Raw genomic sequence first — 7,567 nt, forward strand, 5'->3', positions numbered from 1 at the left:
ATTGCAACCTCAGAACAACATCACCAATAAAGATCATTCTCTAAGAACAATCGCTACGAGACAGAACACTATAATAACGAACGTTTGAGTCTGGGTTAAATGCCTAGAGTACTCTGCTGAACACCTAAGTACTGACCGAACGTAATCAAACTAAACCACAGGGTACCAAATTAAGACCGGACGCTAGCTACCTCAGAACAACTAACATCAAGATCAACAGTTACCTAATAACGCTCGCTACCTAAAAATAAATAACACCAAGACCGAACGTCCACTACAAGAAAAAATAGAATTAAATACAGCTAAAATCCGTATATAACGTCCAAAATCCGTATATAACACTTGGTTACATACGACTTATATACGGACAAAAATCCGTATATAAAACTTTCGTAGATAAATTATATACGGATATATCTGTATATAACTTATATACGGATTTTTCCGTATTTAATTTACATACGGAAAAATCCGTATGTAATTTACATACAAAAAAATCCGTATGTAAAATCCGTATATAATTACATACGAAAAAATCCGTATATAAATCCGTATGTAACATTCTTTACAAAAAAAAAAAATTATTCAGCACTTACACATACATTAATCACAAATTTGTAATATACATATAACTAGTAATCATAATAACTTTTTTTCAACACCATATGAAACATTTCACATTTAAAAGAGATATATATTACATAAAAACCATTATCAAAATAAGTTTACAAAATATCTAATATATTCATAAATAGATTGTATTGCTCCTAAGATGCAAAACAATATAAATTTTACAATTCATAAGATGTCAAACAACATAGAATGACAAGTGTAGAGTTTCCTAATATGCAATCTATAAATTTTACAATTCATAAGATGTCAAACAACATAGAATGACAGGTCTAGAGTTTCCTAATAATCAATCACTAAGGATTTTCTTCATCTGGGCGTTGATCTTGTTGCACTCCATCACCATGATAACAACTTCACCATATATTGCTTTTTCCCTTCTCCTTTTAGATTGTGCTGAGAGTGGAGGAGGTGGGTCAGAACCACTAGATGCCATGTCCTGACATAAATAAATGCAATTGGATGGTCATACATAAAGTTGACAAACTCTATTAAACAATTAAGATGGTCAAAACATTGAAGAACATTAAGATGAATTTAAAAAAACTCATAGCATTATAAAAGGTTTTTTACATTGTGTTAGGATAAGAAGAATGAAACCAAGATTAATGCACAGTAACCTAATCTACTAGAATGTGATTTAAATGTTGTTGGAGGCCCTTCTATACAACAGTATGTAAATAAATACAATTGCAATCTGTACAAAGGTATTTTGATTACTTGGTGGTATGAGTCCTTTGTTTAGGTATCAGTTTGCATGTTAAGAGGGAGTGGGACATGATAGGAAATGTAGGAGGGAAATAGAAAGGTATTATAAAATATAAAAGGTTAAATATAAACCATGTAAAAAATTTCTAATTAAAACATCTCTTAACCAGACTCTTAATCTTTAAATCTTATATATCTTTTACATTGAAATAAAAGTTGTAAAATAATTTTAAAGATTAAGGGAATAGATAGAACTTGTAAAATTAAAATTAAAATTTGATATAGTGAATGTGAATTAGAAATGAACTTAACACATGGTTTAGATTGAGCATGATAAAAGAAAAAAAATAAGATTAATGTATCAAAAGTTTAATGAGTGTGACTTTTCATTTTCTGAATTTTAAAGAGCCAAGTGAGTATAACTTTTCATTTTTCTAAATTTTAATGAGTTTTGGAAGTTTAATTACCTGTCGCAAGATCCAAATAGGGTTAACATTGACGAGATACTCCTAATATTTTGAGAAAATAGGTTAGAAAACTTTCTATTTCCCTCCTATATGTTTCCTATCATAATGGGTAAGGCAATTTTTGACAGTATGTAAGGCAATTTTTGACTTAGTACAACATTTCAATTTAATGCCATTATCTATGTTAAAAAGGATTAGAGAATTGGAGTTTCATCCAACAATAATAACATTGTAGTTATTATTGGAGAATGAAATTAGACTTTATGATCATATATATATATATATATATATATATATATATATATATATATATATATATATATATATATATATATATATATATATATATAAACCAAGAATATAGATTGAGCTCTCGAATTCCCAATTTGAAGTATGCAAGCTCCAACTTATTACAAACAGACTATACTAAACCTGATTTAGAAGACAAAAAATGTAGTAGGATTATAAATTGTGTGGTCAAATCATGGATTTGGTAACAAGATTAGAAGTTGCATGTGAGTAAGATGTTCTAAACTAAACAATAAATGACATAAACATATTTGCATTGTTCCAAACAGGTTCATAACTAATAAGTGGTTATAATAAAAAAAACTTAACAGGACCATTAATGCAAACAAAGCAATCCAAATATCAGATGATTCATGCACTTGCAATATTTAAAAGCAACCAGAAAAGGCATAAATTAAATTTAAAGTAATCTTCAAAAGCTTTATTCTTGAAATTTTTCACAACTTACAAGAGAATATGGTCTTAGAAATCAGGATGAGGTATATGGTGTCTAACACATAATTTTGTTGAAACTTTCCTATCTGGCCTTCCCAGCTCTACTGCATAAGATGGTCCTCCTGCTTGAAACCAACTGAATGTTCATTTTCTGTTCAGCTAATTGTACAAGGAATAAAATGTCAAACATTATTTTCCACATAACCAAAAAAGAACTATTAAGACAAATCAAAGAAAATATCATACTCTATGGATTATGTAGGGATCCTAATCTTCCTAAAATACTTGTCTAATTCAATCCCAAAAGTAACAATAATTGCCCTCTTAAATCTCCCGTTCTTCCTTTATACAATGTAATAAACTCTTCTTGCTATGTCTCTGGTGACCTTTATATAGTATTGTTACTTATTGTATAAACAAATGCTATACTAGGATTGAACTTACTTTACAACCGATACAATTTATGAATTTTGATTAGAAGTTGTATTGCAAAAGATATAGCTTATTATAATTACCAGAGTTATGGCATCCCTAGTTGCCATTGCCAAAATGTCAGAACAGGAAACCTTATTCTGGAAGCCAGGTACACTGTTGACTGCAGCCTTGGCTTTGATCACAGTGTCAAATCCATCACCAGCTAGTGAAAGATTTATTTCATAATCAACACATAATCATTTGCACCATCCTCGGTTCATATCAAAGCCTTAGTCTAACAAACAAAGAGAAGTTGTCTCAAGTGACAGAATCATTACTTGAGTACTCTTTTCCACAAAAGTTCCAAATCGTCCACTGTCAAGTTCTCAATCAAGGTTTCATAATTAGTGCCCCCACTTTTGTATTTTTTTCTTTTCCTTTTATCAAGAATGCAACATATGATTGGTACAGGTTGTAGTGCTAACCTACAGTATAGCAATTCAATAGCATTCTTTCAATTTTATTAAAGAAAAAGGCTTCAAAATTACATTTAAAGCTTCATTATCAAAACTTACATGAAACTTTGATCTGTTTGTAGAAGTTCAAGTATTCCCCTGAAACACCAAATGGATAGTAGTAGATAGGCAGTTAGATACACTTATACTTGAAATGGACTAAAGAAAATAAGGCACAGATATCAAGTAAGGCTGAAAAAGGTAAACAACCTATAGATATTATGATAAAAATATAAGACTTAACTTATTGTAAACAATAAGTCATATTATTAACCAAAGAAAAAAAATATTGTTAGTCAAAACACAATGATAACAATGACAGTAGAAAAAAAAAGTGAATAAATTATGTAAAACTGAAATGAAAACACTTCTAGCTTTAATTTTGAACATCTCACTCTCAACTTATCCCCTCCCGTTGCCTCCACTCTCGAATCCTGGACAAAATAACCATCATTAGTAAAAAAAAAATTACTTATGAATGAGAAACATGTTTGGAGAAACAAGCTTCGAAACTGAGATAAGATTATACTTAAAGTATGGTATCAAAGGAACATCAGTTTGATAACCCCATTATGTGTGGCTTTATTCTTTATACTTATATGTCTCAAACAACCCTTTTCCAAAAACATGCCCAATCCAAACCATATTTAACAAAGTAATTAACTAAACCTAATATGAATGCACTAACCTTGGAAACCCTCGTAGGAGGTGAGAAGATGCAATGGTGGTTATGGAACAATAGCCCGGTCACACAGCGGCTACGGTTTAAGCTTTCACGAGTCCAACAACCTCAACCTAGCTTCTTCTCGAGCTCGCGAATGTCCTCACCTCATCACTCTCACAGAGCCTTCATCGTCGTGATTGACATCACCGAATCATATTTTGCAACTTCATTTGTCCTCGTTACAGCCTTTTCCATCGATTACATCCTCATTTTGGCACTGTTTCACCGATTCAGTCGTTGAATTGTCCTTTTCCACCGAACACGCGACCTAAATCGCATTTCTCACCGAACAATCTTCCTATTTTTCACTCCGCTTTGAATCCTTTCCGCTCCTAGAGTATCATCGCGAACCTAGGGTTTTCCAGGCGCGTTCCTCCTCTTTCGAGTTCTCTTGCTAAGGCCCTTCATTGAATCCGATCGTGGTCTCACTGTTAAGTCGTAGAGGAAGCTTCGAGAAGTCCAAGGAGCGTCTTCTATAAAGAGGGTTCTTCGTTGAGAGAGCAGAGGAAATTAAGACTTGGGGCAAGAGGGTTTCTTAATACAAATACTATATAATTTTTTTTAATAAAATCTTTTCCAGATCCGTATGTAGTTTTGGTAGGAAAGATTCACTTTTAATTATACACACATTGGGCCGATTACATAAACTTCAGTCTTTATAAATCTTTCCCGCCACAACGTGCCTTACTTATATATCCACATACGAATTATAGATAGATAAAAATCCGTATATAAAATCTATATATAATTTATTTTTCTAAGTCCGTATATAAAATCCGTATGTAATACTTACATTACATACGAATTAGAATCCGTATATAAATATTGGTAGGTAATTTCAGTTTTTCTTGTAGTGGTCAATAATAAGAACGCTCACTACTACCTATAGAGCCAACAAGTTTTACTTCCCGTCTCCATCGAAGAATTATTCCAAATCCAGCTTCATCTGCACTACCATCTCTCCCGTACCAGCACGATCATCACGGGTGGAAACCACAGCCACAACATGCAAGATGAATATCCGGAAGTATCACATCATAAACCCATTACATATAAACTATCACAATTTCCATGATTTAATATAAGTCGACACACATGACATTACAGACTAGTCCTTCATAAACAATGTCGTTTACTTGTAATTCGTCGTCATAACCTGCTCTCAATAACAGGCGACCCGAGCCGTCTTCCATCGCGACTTCAGACCTATCTCCCCGACTCCTCAAGGACTAACGAGTAAAAACATCGATACTACGCGTAACGATGCACTATACTCAACACGAGCCGAAGTCATTGGGCGAGACATTCACCTCCTCGCGCAGAAGAAGGTGACACTCGAATCTCAGTCTCACGCGAGACTAGCAAAAATGCTCAAAAGACAGACGAAGTTACAAGTAAATAACATAGTGTATGTACCACCTCCAACAGAGTAAACGTGCTCAATCACGAATTCATACATATTCTCAATAACATGTATAAATAAACCAATATTAGATCAAGGAAATAACCAACAATTCTCAATAATTGTTTCAAAATCCTCCCACGGATTCATACATTATTGCCGAACGCTATTTTTAACTCGGATACTGTCTGGACGAACGTTCTGGAATCAATCATCATCAAGGACCGAACGCTGCTGATGAACACCAAACATTATCAAACCGAGCCCCAAAGGACGAACGCTCAAGATTAAGCGTAGTCGTAACAGTACCTCTGACGAGTACTTCCTGAGGATTAACATCATCGAGATCGATCGTTCCTTACGAACAATCACTTTGGGACAGAACGCTCTAGGGACGAATGTTAAGGTCGAAACTCATTATCTGAATATTAAAAGATCGAACGCTCACTATGGACGATCACTAACTGAAAACGTTATCAAGACCGAGCATTCACTAATACATAATATGACCGAACACTTCAGATTGAAGCCTGAGACTAACTGATCAAGATCGAATGCTAGCAATCACTAACGGATATCAAAATCGAACGCATAAGATCCAAACTGAGAATATCAAATTAAGGCCGAACGCTCACAATCACTAATACTCAAGGTTGATCGAATGATCAGGATCATTAACCGAGGATAACAAATAAAGACAAACGCTCATAATCTCTATTACGCTGAAACCGAACGCTTCAGATTTCAATCCTAATAAAACCAACTTAAGACCGAACGCTTACGAACAACAGTACACCAAAACCGATCATTCAAGATCAAACGCTATTAAACTAAACATACTTAGAACGAACGCTTTTAATATTAATTGTACACCGAGAGTATCATGTCGAACACCTAAGAATTTGACGATCGTCTACAATCCTGACCGAATCAACACTTAACCGAACAGTAATAAATCATAGACTGACCGAACGGTACTAAATCCAATTCCTAACCGAACGGTACTGAACCTTCCAGACCGAATGGTAACAGATCGATACTTAACAGAAAACTATTCAATCAAAATCAACCGAACGGTAGAAATTCATGGTTCAACCTATACTAACGACCGAACAATAATATCACTTAATAGATGATCAAGACCGAACGCTAATATCACTATTGCAAACCAAGGACGAACGCTAATGCTCGCTAGCTTTAAAAGACCGAACGTTCCAAAACTGGCTGACCTTGGTCGAGCACTATATGGACGACCGTTCCAATTTGGCCGATTCGGGCGGACGCTCAGAACAATTACCGAACGTTCAAAAATTGGCCGACCACTATTTGGTCGAGCACTGTTGGAACGAACGTTCAATTTTGACTCACCAAAATTGGACGTACGCGCGTTTTGCAGAAATTCTGCAGAATCGCACCAGAGTCCAGAAAACCTAGAAACCCCCCCTTTTCATCCAGATTTTGCCCAGATTTGCATCAAACCCATAATATCTCAACAATCAAGGAAATAAATCAAACTCCCCTTACCTCTTGAAGAGTTCCTTTGTAAATGTTGGGATCTATCTCCTCCCAACAGCGCAGATCAAGATTTCCTAGCAAATTCAGCAGCTCTCCACTTTCTCTCCAGATCTTGCTGCAAGAACTCCACTCTCACCAGATGCCCTACCCAGATCCTCCTCTCAGCCCCTTCTAAAGTTGGTATTACTTCCCTTGGGTGCTCTTGGACGGTTGGAAACGGGAGAAAGGGTTTCCTCCCTCTGGGCTGCTCTTCCTCTCTCTCTCTCTCATGCCAAAAAATGAATCCCTCACCTTGCTAAGCTTCCTGAAATCAGCACGTCCAATAATTGCATCCTAATAATGCAAGAGGTGGGTGACCACCATGTCCCCACCACTTCTAAAAATATAGGTTCTTACACCCTGACATCTTAGAAATCCGGGTGTTACACGTAACAGCAAAAAACCAGGT

General features: G+C 35.0%; 1 long non-coding RNA gene across 3 annotated transcripts; it reads right to left on the minus strand.

The window, feature by feature from the left end:
- Window positions 1-673: 673 nt before the first annotated feature.
- LOC108337252 (uncharacterized) lies at window positions 674-4,746 on the minus strand. 3 transcript variants are annotated; one of them, XR_008250334.1, is made up of 6 exons: window positions 4,167-4,746; window positions 3,874-3,912; window positions 3,539-3,577; window positions 3,065-3,448; window positions 2,563-2,685; window positions 674-1,069 (listed from the first exon to the last, which is right to left on the minus strand). It is a non-coding gene; the product is annotated as an uncharacterized LOC108337252 (long non-coding RNA). The 3 variants fall into 3 exon arrangements; XR_008250333.1 differs by having other exon boundaries at window positions 2,563-2,708; XR_008250332.1 differs by having other exon boundaries at window positions 2,563-2,671; window positions 4,167-4,744.
- Between the last annotated feature and the right edge of the window lie 2,821 nt (window positions 4,747-7,567).

The sequence above is a fragment of the Vigna angularis genome, chromosome 7, assembly GCF_016808095.1.
Source record: "Vigna angularis cultivar LongXiaoDou No.4 chromosome 7, ASM1680809v1, whole genome shotgun sequence".
In the NCBI taxonomy this organism is placed as follows: Eukaryota; Viridiplantae; Streptophyta; class Magnoliopsida; order Fabales; family Fabaceae; genus Vigna; species Vigna angularis.